Source organism: Musca vetustissima, unplaced genomic scaffold (assembly GCF_032173495.1).
Source record: "Musca vetustissima isolate MV318-11 ecotype Yass unplaced genomic scaffold, APGP_CSIRO_Mvet_v1 utg28390, whole genome shotgun sequence".
Lineage (NCBI taxonomy): Eukaryota > Metazoa > Arthropoda > Insecta > Diptera > Muscidae > Musca > Musca vetustissima.
The window spans coordinates 27,391-54,386 of record NW_026886765.1 but is presented as its reverse complement, the minus strand read 5'-3'; positions in this window follow the sequence as shown (position 1 = coordinate 54,386).

The window sequence follows — 26,996 nt, the reverse complement described above, 5'->3', positions numbered from 1 at the left end:
AATATACAAGTACTCAAAAATTTTCCAAAAATTGGAAAATTTGGAGTAACATACTTTTAGGGGCCATAACTATGGATATAAGCGATTTTTATCAATGAAAGAAAACATATTTGTGATCTTTGATGTCTGCACTATATACTGGGATCCAGAAAAATAAAAAGTCTTTAAGAAAAAAATTTGCTATATAAGAAAATATTCACAGGAATACAATTGTATGCAACTGAATTTTACAAATGTGTCTAAACTGCAGGAAAATAATTATATTTTAATGACCGTTAGGTATTTTAGAACAAAGGAATATTGAAAGCTGAGAACTTACCCTTCACAATGATATATAATATGTTACAATAGCTTGACAATTGTTGGAGATATGGGTAAAAATATAAAAGTACTCAAAAATTTGCCAGAAATTGAAAAATTTTCCGTAACATATTTCTAGGGGCCATAAGTTTGGATGTAACCAATTTTTATCAATGAAATAAAATTTATTTATGATCCTTGAAGTCTGCACTACATTTTGGGATCCAGAAAAATGAAAAGTCTTTAAGAAAAAAATTTGCTATTTTAGAAAATATTTACAGGAATAAAATTGTATGCAACTGAATTTCACACATGTGTATAAACTTCAACAAGATAATTGTATTTGTAATGCTGTTAGCTATTTTTTTATTAAAATAATGCCGAAAGTGGAGAACTTACCCTTCACAATGATATATAATATGTTACAATAGCTTGACAATTACCGGAGATATCGGTAAAACTATACAAGTACTCAATTTTTTCCATTTTTTAGGAAAATATTTCATAACATATTTCCAGGGGCCGTAACGTTGGATATAACAGATTTTTATCAATAAAATACATTTATTAGAGATCTTTGATATCTCTATTATATCCTGATGTCAAATATTGTCATGGATCTCATGGAAAAACTCTTGCTTTATTAACAAATTTTCGGAAAATTTAAAATCCTATATTTATTCAAACAAATATGTAGATGTGTATTTTTAAAAATTTATAAAAACTTTTTATAGGTAGGCATTTTTCATTACAGAAACATAGACACTAGAGGACTTACTCTACAATCCGATACCTAATATGTTATTGTAGCTTAACAAATACCGGAGATATCGGCAAAAATACCCAAATACTTAAAAATTGGAAAAACCCCTACATTTTGCGTAAGGTCCTTATGGAGGCCATAACTTTTCATATACTTGATATTGGTATTTTTTATTAAAGTAACATAGAAACTAGAGGACCCGCTCTTTAAATTGATATATAAAATGGTACTGTAGCTTAGGAAATGCCTGAGATATCGGCAAAAGAACACTAAAACTTAAAATTTGGAAAAATCGCATTATTTTGCGTAATGTTCCTGCGGAGGCCATAACTTTTGATGTAAGTGATATTTTTCAATGAAATAAAATTTATTTGTGATTATTGGACTCTCTACTATACTACAGGATCAAATATTACCACAGGTCTCTCAGAAAATATGTGGCTATATAAAGAAATATTAGTGGAACTAAAAAATATAGTAAATAGAAAAAATTTACTTTTCAACACAATTTTTGCAATTTTTCAAAATAAGGGTATATCTTTTACCGATAGGTACAATTCATTAAGACAGCATAGAAACTAGAGGACATACTCTTCAATTTGATATATAATATGTAACTGTAGCTAAACAAATTCCGAAGATATCGGTCAAAGTATACCTATACTCAAAATGTAGCTAAAATTTCAATATTTTTCGTAATGGCCTTGTGGAGGACATAACTTTAGTTGTAGTTGATATTTTTTAATGAAATAAAATTTATTTGTGATCGCTGGACTCTCTACTAAACCATAGGGCCAAATATTGCCACAGATTTCTCATAAAATATTCAGCTATACAAAGAAAAATATGTAGAAATAAAAAAATTGTAATTTTAAAAAAATTACTTTTGAACATAATTTTCGAAATTTGTAAAAATAAAGATATATCTTTTACCGATATGAATTTTTCATTAAGGTAGCATAAAAACTAGAGAACCTAACCTTCAATTTGATATATAACATGTAACTGTAGCTTAACAAATTCCGAAGATATCGGCCAATGTACACCTATACTCAAAATGTGGCTAAAATTGCATTATTTTGCGTAATGGTCTTGCGGAGGCCATAATTTTTGTGGTAGTTGATATATTTTAATAAAATAAAATGTATTTGTGATCCTTGGACTCTCTTCTAAGCCATAGGGCCAAATATTGCCAGAGGTTTCTCATAAAATATTCAGCTATACAAAGAAAAATATGTGGAACTAAAAAAATAGAAAATTTAAAAAAATTTACTTTTGAACATAATTTTCACAATTTTTCAAAATAAGAGTATATCTTTTACAAATAGGCATTTTCCATTAAGGCAGCATAGCAACTAGAGGACCTACTCTTCAATTTGATATATAATATGTAACTGTAGCTAAACAAATTCCGAAGATATCGGCCAAAGTATACCTATACTCAAAATGTAGCTAAAATTGCATTATTTTGCGTAATAGCCTTGCGGAGGCCATAATTATTGATGTAGTTAACATTTTTTGATGAAATAAAATTTATTTGTGATCTATGGGCTCTCTGCCATGCTATAGGGTCATACAATACTATAGGTATCTCAGAAAAAATTTAGCTATATTAAGAAATATTTGTGGAACTAAAAAAGTAGCAAAATTACATTTGAACATACTTTTCGCTATTTTTAAAAATAAGGATATATCTTTTAGAGTTAGGTATTTTTCATTAAGGCATCATAGAAACTAGAGGACCTACTCTTCAATTTGATATATATTATATAACTGTAGCTTAACAAATTCTGAAGATATCGGCCAAAGTATACCTATACTCAAAATATGGCTGAAATTTCAACATTTTTCGTATCGTTCTGCTAGAGGCTATAACTCATGAAAAATATATTTATATATACTTTATTATATATCAGAAGTCTAGTATAGTCGACCTTGAAAATCTTTGGCCCAAATTTTTATTTTACAAAATTTAAAGCATACTTTTAGGAGGTGTTTTTAAATTTTTTCTACTGCATTTAAAGTAAATCATTATCGCTTCGTATTTCTTTTGTATTTTGATTTTCTTTATGGAATTTTTTGGCCAACCCTGTTGCTGGCCTTTAAGAAAGTCATGTTAATGACTTACCCAAAAGAAAAAAAAAATATTTTTGAGGGAGTGTAATTTCTTTGCCTAATAAAAGAGTAGCATAACTAAAAATAGATGGGGAAAAACATTTCCGCAAAACGTTTATTTCCGTTGCTACAAGCCATTCACACCATAACCAAACAAAAGAATACTGATGAATAAGCAAAAGAAGACGACGATGATGATGATGATGGTTATGTAGAAGAGGGTTATAATAAAATAAATTACAGTTGTTTCCCCCTTTTCTTATGAGGCGCTCATGAGCTTGTCTGGTTGCCATAAAAAGAAAAGGAATTTTCCGACAGAGGCGTTAAAGGGGGGTTTGTGGGCTACAATATCAAAATTTTATTATTTCAGGAAGTTGCTACCAAAATCGAAATCATTTCCATTTCAACTAAAACAAATTAGGTATTGGAAATGGAAATTATTCTAAGAAAACTAGAAAAAAAAAATAGAATCGTAAACCATGAAACCAAACACTGCTGCTAGAGCAGGGAAATCTTTGACTGCCTTGGCACTGGGTTAAACGAAGCATAACAATTTCGTAAATGAAGTTTAGAAGTTAGTCGCAACCATAAAAATTGTCACTCTAGGAGGCAGCAAGAAAAAAATTGTTGCGTTAGGAAAAAATAGACACGAGCTGGATTTTTTTTTCTTCGGTCCCAAAAGAATTCAAATCCCGAAATGGCCAACAAATGTCTTAAAGTGTTTTTAAGTTTTTTTTTCCGCTTCTCTTCACATTGCCATTTGTCTAAGGACATTTCACAAAATTTCTTTTCCTTTGTCCTCAATTTATTTTGTTATCCTTTTTTGTCATTTATTTGCCTCTTTGCAAAAATGTGTCCGAATTTTTCTGACCCTTGTTGACACATTCCCAGATAATTTGGGCAAAAATGTGTTTTGTTTTGTCTTCAGAAACCCCCCAAGAAAAATTGCCGAACAGAAGAGCAGCAGAAGAAATTGTGGTTAAGGACTAGCCACAAGTCCTTGAGTGCTGGAAGAGCTGGCATTACCATTTTCTTTTTTTTCATTCCATAAATATTTTTCGTTATGTTATCTTTTATTTTTCTACATTATTTTGCTTCTTGTATCCGACTAGAAAAAGTGTTAAAATGACATTTTAAGACAGAATGCCCCCACCAACCCCACGCCCACCCACACAAAAGCAGTTGTCATTTGAAATGGCAGCATAGCTTTCAGGCATTATCTTTCTGCACAAAAAACCATAGCATATCTTAAGGGGAGATGATTTTTTTTTCTTTTTTTGTTTTTGTGTGAAATTTACATTATTGTTTAGTCTTTGGTAAATAAACAACAAATCTAACAAGGTGTCAGTTAAGAGATTTATTAAATGGTTATGTTTTCACACACACACAGCAAAAAAAGGGTTGCATATTTTCTAAAGGATGCAAAAGTGATAAAACTAATAAAAAGGATTTGGTTTTGTAAAATGAAACGTTAGGCATTAATTTTACAAAAATACCTTGAAAAAGAAGGTAAGCTTATGGGTAGGGGGTACTCAAAAGAGAAATGGAGGCTGTTATGGGGATTTGAAAAATAATTACAAATTGAAATGTAGTAAAAACTTGATGGAAGGTTTTTAAATGAAACCATAACTTTGGTAATCGGTGAGCTAGGTCCAAAAATCGGGTACCTATTTAAAGGTAGAATGGTCCTCTTTCAACTTCCCTTTGAATAAAATCCACTATTACGAACGGAAATTTCATTTAAGTCCTCGTTATGGGTCTTACAAAATTAATACGAACAAAATAGTGAACACTTTATAACATCCCCTGTAACTCTGATATTTGGTGAGCTAGGTCCACAAAAATGATATCCATTTAAGGTTGAATTGATCCTCTTTCAACTTTCCTTTGATAAAAATCCACTATCACGAATGGAAATTTCATTTAAGTCCTCGTTATGGGTCTTACAAAATTATTACGAACAAAATAGTAAACACTTTATAACATCCCCTGTAACTTTGGTAATTGGTGAGCTAGGTCCACACAACAGATATCCATTTAAAGGTGAATGGGTCCTCTTTCAACTTTCCTTTGATAAAATTCCTCTATCGCTAACACAAATTTAATTTATGTCCACGATATTGGCCTTACAAAATTATTACGCAAAAAATAGTAAACATTTTATAAGATATCGATAAATTTCCCTGTAACTTTGGTATTGGATGGCCTAGGTCCATAAATAGGGTACCTATTTAAAGCTTGTTTCTTCTCCTTCCAACTTCCTTTTGAATAAAATCTGCTATCACAAACAGAAATTTCATTTAAGTCCACCTCGTTGACCATACAAAATGATTACGAAAAAATAGTAATTATTTTATTACATTTCTGTAAATTTCCCTGTAACTTTGATAATTGGTGGGTCTAGGACCAAATAAAATATACCCATGTAAAGGTCAACTGGTCTTCTTTCAACTTTCCTTTAAACAAAATCCTATATCACAAACAGAAACACCAGTTTTAGGGCCAGTTTCTCAATACCTTTCCTCATAACATTATTCAACCTATAGGGCGTATGACTATTGTCATAACTCATACGCACAGTGGGCCAATCAAATGATGTTGATGATGCAAATTGTTTCATTTCGCTCGATTCTGAAAGCGAATAGCAAAAAATAAATATTTTTTCTTACATATAATTATCCTCAATATTAGCCTCTAGTGGTGAAATCACAGAACATAAATAGTGTTCATCGTTACGAATCAATTCATTTTTTCCGAATGTTTTTTAATAAAAAACTAGGGCTGTATTAGACATTTTACATTTTGGATGGACCGTAGGTCCTAAATAAATTTATTTTTCAAAAGAAATTCCATTTAACTTCACATTCAGAGCCCATAGAAAATGTTAACGCAAAGCATTGTCGCAACTTTATAACATTTCTATAAATTTCCCTGTAACTTTGGTAATTGGTGGCCTAGGTCCAAACAAAAGATGCCCATTTAAAGGTCAATTGGTCTTCTTTCAACTTCCCTTTAAACAAAATCCACAATTACAAACAGAAACACAAGTTTTTGGGAATGTTTCCCAACACCTTTCCTCATAACATTATTCGACCTATAGGGCGTATGACTATTGTCATAACTCATACGCACAGTGGGCCAATCAAATGATTTTGATGATGCAAATTGTTTCATTTCGCTCGATTCTTAAAGCGAATAGCAAAAAATCAATACAGTTTTGACATACGATTCTCCTGAATATAAATTTCTTGTGGTGAAAATATATAATATAAACAATTTTCATTGTTACGAATCATTTCATTTTTTCGAAGGGGGTTCACGAACAAAGCATGGTTATATTGGACTTTTTCACATTGTAGGTGAATCGTAGCTCCGTTACTTTTCAAGAGATATTCCATTTAACAACATATTCTGAGTCCATAGAAAATGATTACGCAAAAATTGAATCAACTTTTATACATTTCTATAAATGTCCCCGTAACTTTGATATTTGATGGCCTAGGTCCACATAAAGGGTATCCATTTAAAGGTGAATTGGCCCTTTTTCAACTTCCCGTTGAACAAAATCCGCTATCAGAAACAGAAATTTCATTTAAGTCCACGTTATGGGTCTTACAAAATTATTACGAAAAAATAGTAAACATATTTCAACATTTCAGTAAATTTCCCTGTAACTTTGGTAGTTGGTGGGCTAGGTCCACAAATAGGATACCTGTTTAAAGCTTATTTGTTCTCTTTCCAACTTCTCTTTGATCAACATCCACTATCGGAAACAGAAATTCAAGTTTTTTGGTCGGTTTCTCACTTTTTTTTCTAATATGATAATACGAAATGTAGGGCGTATGACTATTGTCATAACTAATACGCACTGTGGAACAATCGAATGATTTTGATAATACAAATTGTTCCATTCCGCTCGATTCTGAAAGCGAAAAGCAAAAAATAATATTCTTTTTAAATAAAATGATGGAATATAAGCCTCTTGGTGAAGAAATCAAATAATACAAATATTTTACATTGTTTCGAACTATTTTATTTTCTCCGAAGGATTTTCGTGAACAAACTATGGCTTTATTCGACTTTTTGCATTAAAGGTGGACCATAGCTCCCAAAGAAATTTATTTTTCAAAAGAAATTCCATTTTAATCCACATTTTGGGTCCATAGAAAATAATTGCGCAAAAAATTGTTACAACTTTATAAAATTTCTATACATGACCCTGTAACTTTGGTATTTGATGGCCTAGGTCCACATAAAGGGTATCCATTTAAAGGTGAATGTTTCCTTTTTCAACTTTCCTTTAAACAAAATCCGCTATCGGGAACATAAATGTCATTTAAGTCCACGTTATGGGTCTTACATAATGATTACAAAAAAATAGCAAACATTTTCTAACATTTCTATAAATTTCCCTGTAACTTTGGTATTTGATTGCCTAGGTCCATAAATAGGGTACCTATTTAAAGGCCATTTGGTCATCTTTCAACTTCTCTTTAAACAAAATCCAAAACTGTCCCAAAAACACACGTTTTTGGGACAGTTTTCCAATACATTTTCTCCTAAAATTATTCGATCCATAGTGCGTATGACTACTGTCATATTTTATACCCATGGTCGACCTATGAAATTATGTTTTTGATGCTATTTTTAAAATTCCGCTCAATTCGTAAAGGAAATAATACAAAATCAATTATTTTTTACATTAAATTCTCCTGAGTATAAGTCTCTGGATGCTGAAATCAAATAAAATGAAAAATTTGTATAGTTTTGAAGCATTTAATTTTTTCCGAAGGTTTTTCATAAACAAACCATGGCCTTAATAGACTTTTTGACATCGCGGATGGGCCTTAGCTTCCAAATAAATTTATTTTTCGGAAAAAGTGTCAATATTCTCAATAAAGTTTGAACCCTAAAAAATAATTACGGAAAATCGGTTAATTTTCATTTTCAAATGTGAGTACTTCTGTAAATGTGGCCATATCATGGGTATTTGATGAGCTAGGTCCACAAAAAGGGTATCGATTTAAAGGCCATTTCCTATTCTTTCAATTATCCTTTAGTGAAAATCGTCTATCATAAAAATAAACATACACTTTTGTTAGATTTTTCAAAAAAAAAAATACTTCAAGCAACACAACATTGCGTATGAGTAGTGTCATACCTAATACGCACTATGGGGCAAAGGAAATGACATTTTTGTATTTAGAACCTCTCTCACAATCAAATACTAGTTATTGAAATAGAAATATTATAAAAATAATTTATTTTTATTAAGAAAATAATCTCAAATATAACATTACCCTACTGAGACTTATTTACACAAATTGTACGGACTTTTCGGTAGGTTTTTAGTTACTGCCAGCAATTTTTAGCTGGAATTGTAATTGTTTTCGACATCAGGTTATGGCATGGGGATCAGGGAATTCAAATAAAATTTATTTTATTGAAAAAATCAAATAAAAATGAAAATTATGGCCTCTACAATGTTGTTACAGAAAAGGTGACATTTTTTGTAGAATTTTAAGTATCGTTGTTCTTTTGCCAATATCTTTTGTATTTGTCATGCTACATAGAAGGTATTTATATCTTTGTAAAGAGCAGGATTTCTACTTCAAATACTATTTTCACAAGAAATATCTATCTTCAATAACAATATAATTTTTTGACGAATTGTCGGAACATTATTAAAAAAGTTAATTATTATTTTTCTTTCCAATTCAAGATTTGTGGGTATAAGCGGATTTTCTTCCAAAGCACCTAAGGTTATTATGGAATTTATCATACAGTCAATGATCCCAAGACACTACTAAAAATTTGTTTCATAAAAAATTTGATGTTAAACCAAGGTTATGGTCCCTATAAGAGAGTTACGCAAAATGGTGGTATTTTTCTTCATTTTAAGTACTTGTGTAGATTTTATCATATCTCTTGTATTTGTGAAGCTATATCGATAAAAGTTATATGGTTGTAAAGAGTAAAACCTCTAGTTTAGATGTTGTTTTGGTCATATATACCTATCAACAATAAAAAATGTAACTTTTCTACAATTGTTTCAAAATACATCAGAATATTTACTTACAATATTTTTCCAGCTTACTTTTCTGTATGTTTTGAGCTGAGGAAGGGGAATTTTTCCGATATTATGTGATTATGATAGACTTTTATTAAATAAGTGGGGGATTTAAAAAAAAGTAGGAACTTTACTTCATAAAAAATCTCAATTAAAACGAACGTTATGGTCTCTACAAAAAAAATCACGAAAAATTATGAAATTTTTGAAAAATTTATGTATATGTGTAATTTTGCCGATATCTTTGGTACACATAAAGGTATGACCATAAATCCATACACCGTTGTGAAGAGTAGATTCTCTACTTTCTATGGTTTTTTTATAATCATAAGAACCTAACTGCAATATAAATATAATTACTTTGAAGAATTTAAATTTTTTTAAATTTAAGTGTCCTTCAAATCTGCAAAATTTTATAGACATTTTTTGAGCTGATTTTAATTTTATGTAAACAAAACGGCTCAAAAATATTTATCAATGAATTTTGTAACAACTAATTGTAGCCATAAATAAAATATCAAATCAGCTGTTTATTTTATGAGTACTGTAGCATACTTATAGGCGGGACATAAATAAAATAAAATGATGGCAGCTTTTAAGTGTCATTTTAAATTGTTAATATTTTTTTATTAATTGAAATTTATTTGGAAATTAATGTCAATATTTGTAATAAGAAAACTTAAAAAAAAAGTATTTAAAATAAAATCTCAAACCCCCTAAAGTATGCATTGTGGTCATGCACTTTGGTATTTTCTTATTATTTTCAGGTATTTCATTTTTATATTCAAAAACCAGTAAGGAAAGTAGTAAAGTCGGACGGGGCCGACTATATGATACCCTTCACCACTATGGGTATATTAAACAGGACTATTACAGGACTATTCGTGCAAATCGAAAGATATATAGAGACTTGGGTGAACCATATACATGAAATCGGACGAAACTATATATGGGAGCTATATAGAAATCTGGACCGGTTTTCTCGAAACTTGGCAGACATTCATTCTAGACTCAATTCAGTACGTTATGCCAAATTTCTTGCAAATAGAAAGATATTTAGCGACTTTGGTGCACCATTTACATGAAATCGGACGAAACTATATATGGGAGCTATATCTAAATCTGGACCGATTTTCACGAAAAAAGGCAGACATCACTCTAGGCTCAATTGAGTACGTTATGCCAAATTTCGTGCAAATCGAAAGATATATTGCGACTTTGGTGCATCATTTACATGAAATCGGACGAAACTATATATGGGAGCTATATAGAAATCTGGACCGATTTGCACGAAATTTGGCAGACATCTTTCTAGGCTCAATTCAGTACGTTATGCCAAATTTCGTGCAAATCGAAAGATATATAGGGACTTTTGTGCACCATTTACATGAAATCGGACGAAACTATATATGGGAGCTATATCTAAATCTGGACCGATTTTCTCGAAACATGGCAGACATCACTCTAGGCTCAATTCAATACGTTATGCCAAATTTCGTGCAAATCGAAAGATATATAACGACTTTGGTGCATCATTTACATGAAATCGGACGAAACTATATATGGGAGCTATGTCCAAATCTGGACCGATTTTCTCGAAACTTGGCAGACATCTTTCTAGGCTCAATTCAGTACGTTATGCCAAATTTCGTGCAAATCGAAAGATATATAGCGACTTTGGTGTACCATTTACATGAAATCGGACGAAACTATATATGGGAGCTATATCTAAATCTGGACCGATTTTCACGAAACTTGGCACACATCATTCTAGACCTAAATGATTAGGCTGTACCAAATTTCGTGCAAATCGAAAGATATATAGGGACCGTTTACATTAAATCGGTTAAATATATATATGGGAGCTATATCTAAATCTGAACCGATTTTTCCCAATTTCAATAGGGTTCGTCCTTGGGCCAAATAAGTGGCCTGTGCCAAATTTCATTCAAATCGGATCATAAATGCGACCTGTACTTTGTTTACAATTTAACATCTACAGACGGACGGACAGACGGACGGACGGACATGCATAAATCGACTCAGAAAGTGATTCTATGCATATTCTCAAAAGGAACCATGTGTCTATCTCGTTTCCTTTTGCCTGTTACAAACATATGCACAAAGACATAATACCCTGTACCACAGAGTGGTGAAGGGTATAATAAATTCATAAATTTTAATATTCAATAAATATGATTTTCTTTCTTATGGTTTCTTGTTTCATATTTCCTATTGAAGGGTCATTAACGCCCAGTGATTTCCATCAATTTGAAATTGCCTTTTCATGTAGCTGGTAATCACCATTGCCATAACTCACCCACCCATTGTCTTCCTTAATATCCTCCTTAAAGTATTTCGTTTTATTGCCGTTAAACCGAATAATGGCTTAGGTTTTATTGATTTTTAAATTTTGAAAAATAAAAATGTTTTTCAATTGAATGGCCCATTAGTCGTTGAAAGCACATTAAACATTATAATATCCTCGAAAAATCGTTTCGCTTTTATGCCGATAGATGAGGCAATTTGTTACTTGAGGATAATCATTATTTTATAGTGGAGGGAAGGATGACCATAATTTCCTTGCATACATAAAATCAATTAGACAAGCTCAGGCAAAGTTCAGAGATGAGCTCTATACAAAAAATGGCGCCCAACGAAAAAAAAACTTTAAACTCTCCCAATTTTCGGTATTTTGGAGAGCTTGAACACGCTTTTCAAACGACTTGATTCCAAGTTGACATTTTGGAATATCATTAGGAAGAAAATCTCCATACCAAAGTTCTCAATATTGGTTAAAGTTTCTGTGTAGACAATTTTTCCGTTGGGCGCCACTTCTCAAATTCATGTTATGTGAGTATTTCTAGTGTTTAAAGTTTCTGTGTAGACAATTTTTCCGTTGGGCGCCATGTTATGTGAGTATTTCTAGTGTTTAAAGTTTCTGTGTAGACAATTTTTCAGTTGGGCGCCACTTCTCAACTTCATGTTATGTGAGTATTTCTAGTGTTTAATTGATAAAATGTAAAATAAAATCGTCAACAATTTGTTGCAGCACTGATTTAGATAGAATTTAATATAACAGTTAATTTTGAATTTTTCCGTTGGGCGCCATTCCTTGCTTTATGACTAGAGAATTTTTCTAAGTATATTAAATTGCGTTTCAATATTATTCTAATATTAATTTTTTAAATAGAATTAAATAAAAACCAGTGTAATTGGATTCACCACTATGGGTATATTAAAAACTATTAACATGTAATTGGATTTATTTATCTAAATGTGAATCTACCTAGATCTATCCATAAAGTATGTTAATCGACTTCAAACAAATATAAATAAGTCCGTTGGGCTATGTCTGTACTTCTAGAAAACGCAACTACGTAATTGTATGCTCAATTTTGTGCGTTGTGCACAATTTGATGTCAATCTGACTAACATGAGGAGTCTGATGCCCAATTTACTTGAAATCGGTCGAAAATATATATGGAAGCTCTATCCAAATATTAAGCGATTTCAAACAAACTTGTCACAGGTTAGGTTATACTAATTTCAGAACGTTTTGTTTCTATTGGTTCCTTAGTACGTCAATTACTTAAAATCAATCTATAATAAAAGGGAGCTATATCTAAATCTGGACCGATTTTCACGAAACTTGGCAGACATCATTCTAGGCTCAATTCAGTACGTTATGACAAATTTCGTGCAAATCGAAAGTTATGTAGGGACTTTGGGGCACCATTTACATGAAATCGTACGAAACTATATGTGGGAGCTATATCTAAATCTGGGCCGATTTTCTCGAAACTTGGTAGACATCATTCTAGGCTCAATTCAGTGCGTTATGCCAAATTTCGTGCAAATCGAAAGTTATATAGGGACTTTGAGGCACCATTTACATGAAATCGGACGAAACTATATATGGGAGCTATATCTAAATCTGGACCGATTTTCTCCAAACTTGGCAGACATCACTCTAGGCTTAATTCAGTACGTTATGCCAAATTTCGTGCAAATCAAAATATATATAGGGACTTTGGGGCACCATTTACATGAAATCGTACGAAACTATATATGGGAGCTATATCTAAATCTGGACCGATTTTCTCGAAACTTGGTAGACATCATTCCAGGCTCAATTCAGTACGTTATGCCAAATTTCGTGCAAATCGAAAGTTATATAGGGACTTTGAGGCACCATTTACATGAAATCGGACGAAACTATATATGGGAGCTATATCTAAATTTGGACCGATTTTCTCCAAACTTGGCAGACATCACTCTAGGCTTAATTCAGTACGTTATGCCAAATTTCGTGCAAATCGAAAGTTATATAGGGACTTTGAGGCACCATTTACATGAAATCGGACGAAACTATATATGGGAGCTATATCTAAATCTGGACCGATTTTCTCCAAACTTGGCAGACATCACTCTAGGCTTGATTCAGTACGTTATGCCAAATTTCGTGCAAATCAAAAGATATATACGGACTTTGGGGCACCATTTACATGAAATCGTACGAAACTATATATGGGAGCTAAATCTAAATCTGGACCGATTTTCTCCAAACTTGTTAGACATCATTCTAAGCTCAATTCAGTACGTTATGCCAAATTTCGCGCAAATCGAAAGGTATATAGGGACTTTGGGGCACCTTTTACATGAAATCGGACGAAACTATATATGGGAGCTATATCTAAATCTGGACCGATTTTCTCCAAACTTGGCAGACATCACTCTAGGCTTAATTCAGTACGTTATACCAAATTTCGTGCAAATCAAAAGATATATAGGAACTTTGGGGCACCATATACATGAAATCGGACGAAACTATATATGGGAGCTATATCTAAATCTGGACCGATTTTCACGAAACTTGGCAGACATCATTCTAGACCTAAATGATTAAGCTGTACCAAATTTCGTGCAAATCGAAAGATATATAGGGGCCGTTTACATTAAATCGGTTAAATATATATATGGGAGCTATATCTAAATCTGAACCGATTTTTCCCAATTTCAATAGGGTTCGTCCTTGGGCCGAATAAGTGACCTATACCAAATTTCATTCAATTCGGATCATAAATGCGACCTGTACTTTGTTTACAATTTAACATGGACAGACATAAATCGACTTAGAAAGTGATTCTATGCATATTCTCAAAAGGAACCATGTGTCTATCTCGTTTCCTTTTGCCTGTTACAAACATATGCACAAAGACATAATACCCTGTACCACAGTGTGGTGAAGGGTATAACTATATTTACATTCTTTTTTCGTTGGGCGCCATTTTGTTCTCTACATAATATGCAATTTTTTTTCTTATTATTTTAGATTATATTGCACTTTTTTTTTTGAGAAATATTTTACAAAGGACAATGAAATTCACAAAAAAAAAATAATATTTTTTATCATTCTGTTGGGCGCCACTTTATTATTTTTTTTTTAAAAAAAGAAAGTATTTGTATACCCTTCACCACACTGTGGTACAGGGTATTATGGCTTTGTGCACATGTTTGTAACAGGCAAAAGGAATTGAGATAGACCCAGGGTTCCTTTTGAGAATATACATAGAAACACTTTTGAAGTCGATTTATGTATGTCCGTCTATCTGTCCAAATTGTAAACAAAGTACAGGTCGCATTTATGATCCGATTTGGATATTTGGCACAGCTCACTTATTTGGCCCAAAGACGAACCCTATTGAAATTGAAGAAAATCGGTTCAGATTTAGATATAGCTCCCATTTATATTTTCGTTCGATTTTATGTAAAAGGTGCACCAAAGTCTCTAAACATGCTTCGATTTGCACGAAATTTGGCATAGCGTACTGAATTAAGCCAAAAACGATGTGTGCTAAGTTTCGTGGAAATCGCTTCAGATTTAGATATAGTTCTTATATATATTTTCATCCGATTTAAGGTAAATGGTGCGCTTAAGTCCCTAAATATCTTTCGATATGCACGAAATATGGCATAGCGTAATGAATTAAGTTTAGAATGATGTGTGTTAAGTTTCGTGAAAATCGGTTCAAATTTAGATATAGCTCCCATATATATTATCGTCCGATTTAATGTAAACGGAGCACAAAAGTCACTATTTATTTCTCGATTTGCACGAAATTTGGCATAGCGTACTGAATTAAGTGTAGAAACCCGTGTGTTGAATTTCGTGAAAATCGGTTCAGATTTAGATATAGCTCCCATATATATTTTCGACCGATTTAAGGTAAATGGTGCACCAAAGTCCCTATATATCCATAGATTTGCACGAAATTTGGCATATCGTACTGAATTAAGTGTAGAAAGATGTGTGCAAAGTTTCGTGAAAATCGGTTCAGATTTGGATATAGCTTCCATATATATGTTCGACCGATTTAGGGTAAATGGTGCACCAAAGTCCCTAAATATCTTTCGATATGCACGAAATATGGCATAGCGTAATGAATTAAGTTTAGAATGATGTGTGTTAAGTTTCGTGAAAATCGGTTCAGATTTAGATATAGCTCCCATTTATATTTTCGTTCGATTTAAGGTAAATGGTGTACCAAAGTCCCTATACAACTTTTGATTTGCACGAAATTTGGCATTGCGTACTGAATTAAGCCTAAAACGATGTATGCTAAGTTTCATGAAAATCGGTTCAGATTCAGATATAGCTCCCATATATATTTTCGACCGATTCAAGGTAAATGGTGCACCAAAGACCCTATATATTTTTCGATTTGCACGAAATTTCGCATATCGTACTGAATAAAGTGTAGAATGATGTGTGCAAAGTTTCGTGAAAATCGGTTCAGATTTAGATATATATTTTCGTCCGATTTAAGGTAAATGGTGCGCTTAAGTCCCTAAATATCTTACGATATGCACGAAATTTGGCATAGCGTAATGAATTAAGTTTAGAATGATGTGTGTTAAATTTCGTGAAAATCGGTTCAGATTTAGATATATCTTTTCGTCCGATTTTAGGTAAATGGTGCACCAAAGTCCCTAAATATCTTTCGATTTGCACGAAATTTGGCATATCGTACTGAATAAAGTGTAGAATGATGTGCGTTAAGTTTCATGAAAATTGGTTCAGATTTAGATATAGCTCCATATATATATTTTCGTCCGATTTAAGGTAAATGGGGCACCAAAGTCCCTATATATCCTTCGATTTGCACAAATTTTAGATGTATAAGTAAATGAAGAACTCAAAATGTGACCGAGTGCACAAAACTTACTGAAATAAGTGAAACCTAACCTATGTGACAAGTTTCGATGAAATCGGTTTCGATTTCGATATTTTTTTTGCTTTAAAATTTTTTTACAAAATTTTGTCCCATTGTAAGAAGCAACTCTATATCTCTATATTTAGTATAGGTTCCAGAATGACATATTAAATTCATCATTTTAATGGTTCTTCAGAAATGCGACGTCTGTTACGAGTCCATCTGTTAAATTTACCCAAGGTGGTGAAGGGGTATCATAAAGTCGACCCCGTCCGACTTTACTGCTTTCTTTACTGGTTTAATTTTAGATTGTGATTTCATATTTTGTTGCAATCCTTTACAGCGAACAATTTAGTTCAAACCGAAAATAATAATATTTTTTTACCATTCTGTTGGGCGCCACTTTTTTATATTTTAATTTTTTTTATAATAGATTTTTTATTGGGCGCCATTTATTTACTTCGTTTTTTATTTTTTCTAACTTTAATTTTAATATTTTGCCTCATCATTAATTGCTTAAATAGAATTGTAATAAAAACAATATTTCCTATATTTCCGTTGGGCGCCATTTCTTTAATATATAATTTTTGATTTTTTTTCTCATTATGTTATATATCATTTTTTAATATGAGAAAGTTTCAAATGGAAAACACAAAAATTTTGACCATTCTGTTGGGCGCCACTTTTGATAGTAGACCTGCATTTTGCTACATTTTGCCGGTTTTAAATAAATTTTTATAAAAAATTATTTTTATTAGTTTGTAATTTTTTCAGGCTTTAATCAATTCTTTATAATAATTTTCTTTCAAAAGATGTCATTTTCCATAATTATTGGTTTAATTTTAGGAGCAAATTTATTTTATTTATTTCCTTCCAAAATAACCCCCCAAAACGGCAACCCTTTAAGAGAATCCCTTTTCTCTTTTATTAAACATTTCATTGCCACTCTCAGAGAACTAACTCTCAATTAAAAGATTTTATTTCATTGTTACTCTCAGCAACACATTCCAGTGCTCTTGATTCTCTTCTCTTCAATTGCACTTCCAATGGGTTCTCTTTACTTCACAGTCATATAGAAGTGTGTGTGTGTGTGTGCGAGTGTTTGATTAACGGTGTGTTGCTTTAGTTCAGGCACGGACAGAGCATAAAAAATTCTGTTCCCACACACTTGTCTTTGTGTGTGTGTCAATGGTTTTTCAATGGGTTCAGTTGAATGTGTGTGAGAGAATAGTGATACTTACTCTCGCGAGAGTGCACGCGTGCGGTGCTTCGCCCGACTGTGCTTTAGTTGTATGGCCAAAATATTGTAGCATTTGTCGCGCTTGTGTTTGTTGCCCTTTTTCTTTTATTTTCAAAACATGACATTTGCAATTATTCTTATTAGAAATTTATTCTTATTAGAAGTTTGACAATCATTTAATAAAGACAGAACACAAAATAAACTTATAATTTCTGATTTATTGCCTTATTTGACGAATTTATGGCCAATTAACTTAAATCAAAATTTATGAAATTTTTGATGGCGGAATTTGCGCAGAACATAAAATTTATATAAAAATATTATTTTATTTTATGGAAAATTAATATATAAAAAATAAAAATTTATTTTCAATAAATTTTTCCAATTTTTATGGCACTTATTTTATAACATCATCAATTGTCTTTCAAATAAAATTTATTATTACTATCCGACTGAGAAACAGTTACGCACGAATTCCCTCGCTCTGATGTTTTATGACGTTAGACTACATATATGTTTATATTAAATGTTAATATGTCATGTTTTGTGACATATTGAACATTTGTAAACATAAAATATTAGCCAAATGTCGTATTCATAAGGGGAGGGGCTTTGAAGATGTTATTTTTAGAAGAGAGCAGGGGGTGAGGAAAGCTGTGCAGAAAGATTAGCATAATATTTATTAGCGGAACATAAACATATTTTTAAAATGTTAAAAAAAATAATAATAAACTTCGAATCCTTAATTTGAATCTCAAATCGTTGAGGTCTATGGATTTTTTGGTGCGGAATTTTTTTCGGTTAAAAAAAAAAAAACAATAAAAATCTGTTTCATATGCGAACTAGAAGAGTTTAAAGCTCAGGATTAGAAAAGCTGAAGCGCACCATGGACCAGACGACTTTATAATCGAACAGATGCTTACGAATCCTATAGATGAGATGCTGAAACACAGGGAGGATTAATAGGCCACCAAACAGGGCATGGATGCTAAGCGGCCGAAGTGAAATCCATAGACACTTTATATTCGAGCTGGAAACTCGAGAACCCCTGTAGAACCGTGCTGAAAATCCAAGGTTTATTTATACATGTGACGAACTTCGGTGAATCCGTATAACTAAATGGTAGGTCAGGCAGTCATTTTATATGTCTTTTGGGTTAGATCATTTCTTAAATAGGAGCTAGATATCAAAGGGCTTCTATAGACAGGCTGGAGGTCAGATTATTGGAAACTATACCAGTTTTTTTTTTTTAACTAACCAAAAAATAATTAATTATATTAATATAAACATAATATGGCGCCCAACGTGAACGGACCACATCTGTAGCATTTTTTATCATATTTTTTTTGCAAATAGCATACCAAATTTGTTACTGTCACGATGTGTTTCCAGCAATCGCAAAAAAATGGCGTGTGGCGCCCAACGTAAGAATTGAAAAAATAAATACAAACAAAAACCCTATAAACGTTTCGAGAATCAAGCAACCATTATGGGCGAACCTATATTTGGGCGAAATTTATATATGAAAGTTGAATATCGAACCCTTTATGGGATCTTCTATGAAGGGTATCTATAGAAGGGACCTATATCCAAAAGATTATCGAGGGGCCAGACAATTTTTATAAGCAAAATGAAGATCAAGAAGTTTTAATACAGTAGCTTTAGATCAGCTAGTCTACCTGACACCTGGCCAGCCGCCAGGGAATTCAGAGAGTCTTTACAGACTTATTTTTAAGCAATTGAAGCTCCTAAAGTTGAATATCGAACCCTTTATGGGATCTCCTGTGAAGGGTATAAATATTTAAAAGACCATTGAGGGAATAGACAATTTTTATACGCAAAATGAAGGTCTAAAAGTCCTGATACAAGAGCTGGTGGGCAGCTAGTCTACCTGACAACTGGCTAGCCGCCAGGGAATTCAGAGAGCCTTTACAGATTTATTTTTGACGAATTGAAGCTCCAGAAAGCCCGAACTCTATATAGACTAAACGAACCTCCTTACAGACCAAGTGAAGCACACGAGAGTCTAACTACTTCTCAGGAAGATTGTACAAATGAGCTGAAATTCAGAAAGTTAACATAGGTGAGGTGAGGGAGAGACGCTCTTTATGGAAGTTCTATAGGCCAGGGAGTCTTTATAGATGCGCTGAAGGCCAAATAGCTGATATAGACGAGTAAGAAATTGGGACGTCTTCATAGACCAGCTCAAGGACTGAGAGTCTTTGTAGAAGAGCAGCAGTCCAGGTAGTCTATATATAGGCCTTATTGATGTTCTGGAATTCAAGAAAACTATACAAGCGATCTGGAAGAGAAAAGGATCCTAATAGGCGAACTAAAGTCCAGGGAGTAGTAAACGAAGCTAGAGAATCATACGAGGAGCCCAGGATAACTTTAAGACCGTCTAAACGCTAACGAGCTCTTGAGACTATCCAAGTAATCAATATAGACGACTTTAAGGCCAGGAAATCGACATAGACCACATGGAAACCTGGCAGTCATTGCAGAAGTCTTCAGGGACGATCTGAAAGACAAGGATCATAATTGACGAGCTGTAGGCCAGGAAGACGTTACATGTTAGCCGAAGCTAGAGAATCATTAGAAGAACGCAGGATATCCATAAGACAGCCTGAACGTCAGCGAGCCCTTGAGCCTATCCTGGGAGTCAATATAGACGATTTAGAGACCAGGAAGTCGACATCAAACACACCTGAAAACCAGGGAGTCCGAAAGCCACGGAAACATAGAAACGTTCTGGAAGACAAGGATCTTAATTGACCAGGATAAGGACAAAACAGCTGCAGCCCAGGACGTCGTCATAGGGTAGAAGAAGCTAGAGAATCATGAGATGTGCCCAGAGTATCTATAAGACAACCTAAAAGCCAGCAAACCTTTGAAACTATCCTGGGTGCCATTAAAGACGAGTTAGACACCTGGAAATCGACATAGACCACCTGGAAGCCAGGGAGTCTTTACAGAACACTTTAGAAACTAGCTGGAAGTCAAGGATCCTTACTGACGAGCTGCAGGCCTGGATGTCGTTATAAGGCAAAGATGCCAGAGAATAATTAGAGGAGCTCAGGGTATCTATAAGACAACCTGAACGCCAGTGAGCCATTGAGACTATCCAAATAGTCAATATAGACAATTTAGAGGTCAGGAAGACGATATAGATAACCTGGAAGCCAATCGTCTTAATGACGAGCTGCAGCCCAGGTAGTTGTTATAGGGCAACCGAAGCCAGAGAACCGTTAAAGGAGCCCAGATAACCTGGAAACCAGGCAGTCGAAATAAATGTCAGAGAGTATGTGAACTACCGCTGTTGACTTCGGGATTTTTTTCTGAAATATTTGTAGACCTTTTATTTTTTGTTCTTATCAGGATGTGGATGTCTTTTTGGCGAGACTTAGTTTCAGAGCATTTTTGTAGACAATCACGGCATGGAAATTTATAGAAATAAAACAATTACGTTGAAAACTGACGTTGGGCGCCAATTTACAAATCTCCAATAATTTTAGCAGGATGCCTTTTTCAGATACGCTTGACCTATATAAATTCTTAAGCGAAGAGTTGAGGTTAGTATGTTTTTTATAGAGAATCTGCAGTCACAGATTTAGGTATTCAGAATCTCTCTTTTTCTTTATCAGGATCAGGAGGTGTTTTTGGGCGAGACTCAGTTTTTCAGACTCTCTTGTAGTGAAGCACGCTATGTTGGCGAGAATTTTAGAAACAAAATTGTCATTTAGTTGAAATGTGACGTTGGGCGCCATTTTTTTTTTTTTTTTTGATTTTAAAATGCTTGAAAAAAATTAGAAAACATGCTATGCCATTCCATTACATTAATTGCTTATAACTATTGCTGTTTATAAATATCATAATACAATTTCTACAATTGAAATAAAATTGTATGCCACGTTGGGCGCCAATTTGTAATACTTCATAATTCTAAAATTACACTTCCACAAAGGAATAATTAACACAGACTTTGCTCAGACCATAACCACAACCAATAATTTTAGTATCATTTCCATTAATTTCATTCCCTTAAAAAAATCACGTTGGGCGCCACTATACTTTCTCTTCAAAAATCCACAAATTTCCTAACATTGCTCAATAATGTCTCTAAAAAAATCCATCCTTATTTCCATTAATACTATTCCCTTGTAAAAAATTCACGTTGGGCGCCATTATTTTTTTCTGATCAAAATTCTCCAAACTTCCGAGCATCGCTCAATAATTTCTTAATAAAAATCCATCCTAATCCTAAACTCCCACCTTCCCTACTTCGACCTGACCAGACCATATAAAATAAATCAATACTAAATATCCTTTCCATAGCCTACATTTGAAATCATTCACCTTTCACTTGACTACTAATGCCGGCATAGGACACAAATTTATTTGCTATCAGCCGGGCACGATGACTTTGCCTTCATTAAATATTCGCAGTTTATTTTAGTTAGTGTTGTTGTTGTTGGCACGCAAACTTTGATTGCGTGTCAAGGCAAACGAGAAAAGGAAAGAAAAAGGCAAAGGATTTCCAAGTGGAAAAGGATTTTAAAAACTAGAAAACGGGGTAAGGAGGATTGAAAAATTATAATTTCAAAAAGTAGTGCCTACTTTTAGGAGTCATTTTCCTGGTTTCCTAAAATACTCTATTTTTTCTTTTCAAGATTCAAAATTTTTTTGAAAATTAAAAAGAAATTATTTGGCTTGAAGACAGCTCAGGGGATTTAAATTGAAATTTAATAGTAGTGCCTACTTTTAGGAGTCATTCTCATAAGATTTTAATATTTCCTGGAAATTCTCAATTCTACAAATCCCCCACCTTTTTAGCTTCCCTCCAATTCACAGTATTTTGCAAAATTAACAAAAATTTCCCAAACAATAAATAAATTGAATTATAAAATTTAAAAAAATGTGGTGCCTACATTTAGGAGTCAATTTCTTGCTGTTCTATTAACTCTCAGGAATTTCCATTTCAAACGATTCTATCATATTGTCATTCCACGTCCAAAGTATTCTATTGGTTTTCGAAACAATTTGAAATATTTTCACTTTATTTTTCGGTTGATGTTGATGCTTCTTCGTAGTCGCATAACCACCATCGGGATCATCATCTGTCACCTGCAAACTTTTCGAAAGTTTACTGAAAATTAAATTCCAGCTTCGGTTTCTTGTGTTTATCTTTGTCACCAGCAAATATTTTAAGGTAATTTCAAAAGACAAAAAGTTTAAAATATTTAACTTTTACAAGTTAGATTTTTTCTAAGTTTGCAAACTGAACTTAGGCAATATAAAAATAAATGCGGACTATTTGTATGTGTTTTGGTATACAAAGTTTTGAATCATTTTTCACGATTTGTATGGGGAAGCAGCGATGATATCATTGGTTGCTTACATTTTAGAGGCATAGTATATTCAGGATATATGTTCTAAATACTATAAGGAATATTGTACCAGAACATTCCGAACCTCTAGGAATTCATTATCAGACACTTTTTGGTCGATTTTTGTGAAAATAACCAACATTTTTCTTTGTTTAGTAAAACGTTACTCTGAAGGATGATATCATGTAATGCTTAAGAAATACACCTAGTATTTTATTGGAAATATTGTTCGGAACATATAGACGAAGATTTTTGTAGATCATATTAACCCTCCAAAGACCCTTCATATGGGACATTCCGGCACATTTTGGTAATAATGCAATTTTAACCTTTCTCCATTTGGTTCGAATGGCGGAGCAGCGATGATATCTTGGGATCCTTACATTTTAGCCCCATAGTATATTCAGGAAATATACCCTAAATACTATAAGGAATACTGTTCCCGAACATCTCGAAACTATAGCAACTCATTATCGGATACTTTTTGGTAAATTTTTCTAAAAATATCCAATATTTACCTTTGTTCAGTAAAACGTTACTCTGAGGGATGATATCTTGTCATCCTTAAGATTTGCGTATAAGATGTTGTCGGAAATATTGTTCGGAACATAGTGACGAAGATTTTTGTAGAACATATTAACCCTCTAAAGAGCCCTTATATGGCACATTTTGGTCTATTTTGCTGGAAATAAAATATTACTCATTTTCCCGAAGATTTGTATAGAGGAGCAGCGATGATATCTTGGGATCCTTACATTTTAGCTCCATAGTATATTCAGAAATTTTACTCTAAATACTACGAGGATTATTGTTTCCGAATATTTTGAAGCTAAAGCAATTCATTACAGCCCACTTTTTGGCCGATTTTTGTAAAAATGCCCAATATTTAGCTTTGTTCAGTAAAACGTTACTCTGATGGATGATATCTTGTGATCCTTAAGAGTTACGTATAAGATTTTGCTAGCTGTATTGCTCGGAACATAGTGAGGAAGATTTTTGTAGAACATATTAACCCTCTAACAGCTCTTACTATAGGACATTTTCGTCTGTTTTGATAGAAATGCAATTTTACCCATTCTCCATTTGGTTCGTATGGCGGAGCATCGATGATATCTTGGAAACCTTACATTTTAGCTTCATAGTATATTCGGGAAATATACTCTAAATACTATAAGGAATACTGTTCCCGAACATCTCGAAACTATAGCAACTCATTATCGAATATTTTTGGTCAATTTTTGTAAAAATACTCAATATTTACCTTTGTTCAGTAAAACGTTACTCTGAGGGATGATATCTTGTCATCCTTAAGATTTGCATATAAGATGTTGTCGGAAATATTGTTCGGAACATAGTGAGGAAGATTTTTGTAGAATATATTAACCCTCTAACAGCTCTTCATATGGGACATTTTGGTCTATTTAGCTGGAAATAAAATATTACTCATTTTCTAGAAGATTTGTATAGGGGAGCAGCGATGATATCTTGGGATCCTTACATTTTAGCTCCATAGTATATTCACGAAATATACTCTAAATACAACGAGGAATATTGTTTCCGAATATATCGAAGTTATAGCAATTCATTATAGCACACTTTTTGGTCGATTTTTGTAAAAATGCCCAATATTTAGCTTTGTTTAGTAACACGTTACTCTGAAGGATGATATCTTGCTATCCTTAAGAAATACGCCTAAGATGTTGTTGGAAATATTGTTCGGAACATATAGACGAAGATTTTTGTAGATCATATTAACCCTCCAAAGACCCTTCATATGGGACATTTTGGTCAATTTTTGATAGCAATGCCATTTTACTAATTTTCTTGAATTGTATGGCGGAGCATCGATGATATCTTGGGAAAATTACATTTTAGCTCTATAATATATTCAGAAAATATACTCTAAATACAACGAGGAATATTGTTCCCGAACATCTCGAAACTATAGCAACTCATTATCGTATACTTTTTGGTCGATTTTAGTAAAAATACCCAATATTTACCTTTGTTCAGTAAAACGTTACTCTGATGGTTGATATCTTGTGATCCTTAAGAGTTACGTATACGATTTTGCTAGCTGTATTGCTCGGAACATAGTGAGGAAGATTTTTGTAGAACATATTAACCCTCTAACAGCTCTTCATATGGGACATTTTGGTCTATTTGGATAGAAATGCAATTTTTCCCATTCTCCATTCGGTTCGTATGGCGGAGCAGCGATGATATCTTGGGATCCTTACATTTTAGCTCCATAGTATATTCACGAAATATACTCTAAATACAACGAGGAATATTGTTTCCGAACATATCGAAGTTATAGCAATTCATTATAGCACACTTTTTGGTCGATTTTTGTAAAAATGCCCAATATTTAGCTTTGTTCAGTAAAACGTTACTCTGAAGGATGATATCTTGTCATCCTTCAGATTTAAGTCTATGATGTTGTTGGAAATATTGTTCGGAACGTAGAGAGAAAAAATTTTGTAGAACATACTAGCCCCCAAACGGTTCTCTGTATAACTCACTTTTTCTCATTTTGTTGAAAATGCATTTTTACCCATTCTCCATTTGGTTCGTATGGCGGAGCAGCGATGTATTTGGGATCCTTACATTTTAGCTCCATAATATATTCAGGAAATATACTCTAAATACAACGAGGAATATTGTTTCCGAACATATCGAAGCTATAGCAATGCATTATAGGCCACTTTTTGGTCGATTTTTGTAAAAATGTCCAATATTTACCTTTGTTCAGTAAAACGTTACTCTGATGGATGATATCTTGTGATCCTTAAGATTTACATCTACGATGTTGTTGAATATTTCGTTCGGAACGTAGGAAGGAATATTTTTGTAGAACATTTTAACCCTCTATCGATTCATTATATGCGACTTTTTAGTCCTGATTAGGAAAACCTTAATATTACCCATATTTTTAAATATGAGTAATAAATCAAATCAGAATTTCGAAGAGATCCTCACACTTTAGGTTTGAGGCATGTTAAGAAAAATTACTCCTAACAGAATTAGGAATATTTCACTGGAACATTTTAAACTTCTAGCAACCCGCTAAAAGGCACTTTTTGGTCGGTTTTTGAATAAATACAAATTTTTACACCAGTTAATGTAAAACATTAAAAAGGGGGGCGATTCCATGTGATCCTTTGGATTTAGATGTAGGATGTTCATGAGAATATTGTGTGTAACGTTATGCCGAATATTTGTGTGGAATATATTAACCCTCTAGGGGATCATTTTATGTGACTTTTTGGCCCATTAGTTTGGTTTTAAAATTAGACTTGTATTTTGTACTTTTCGGCAGTAAATCGGTGTCGATTTCTTAGGGATCCTTACATTTCAGGTCTATAATATATTGGGGAAAATTACTCAAAACTATATAAGGAATAATCTTCTCAGGCACCGAAAACCTATATCAACAATTTAAAGGGCACTTTGGGTCGGATTTTTGAAATAATACATTAATTTTACTGAATTTTGTTAAAACGTCAGGGCGAAGGGGGATAACTTGCGATCCTTAACTTTTAGGTGTATGATGTTGTTAGAAATATTGTTCGGAACATAGTGAGGAAGATTTTTGTAGAATACATTAACCCTCTAAAGGCTCATTATGGGGCACTTTTTGATCAATTTTTTACATGAATGCAATATTAGGGTTTCTCGACCTTTTATCTTATATTTTAAGTAAAAGAGGACCTCCATTTCCTGTTAATAAAATTATTACAATTCTCCATCAACTTGTTGCTTAATAAAACGATATTAACATAAGTCTTTTATTTAAAAATTTATTTCTAATTTTTCAACCTGTCATAACCCTTAAAACCTCCTTTACTATAGCCATTAATTCCATTGTTCTCATGAAAACCTCCTTCTCCCTTTTCCATAT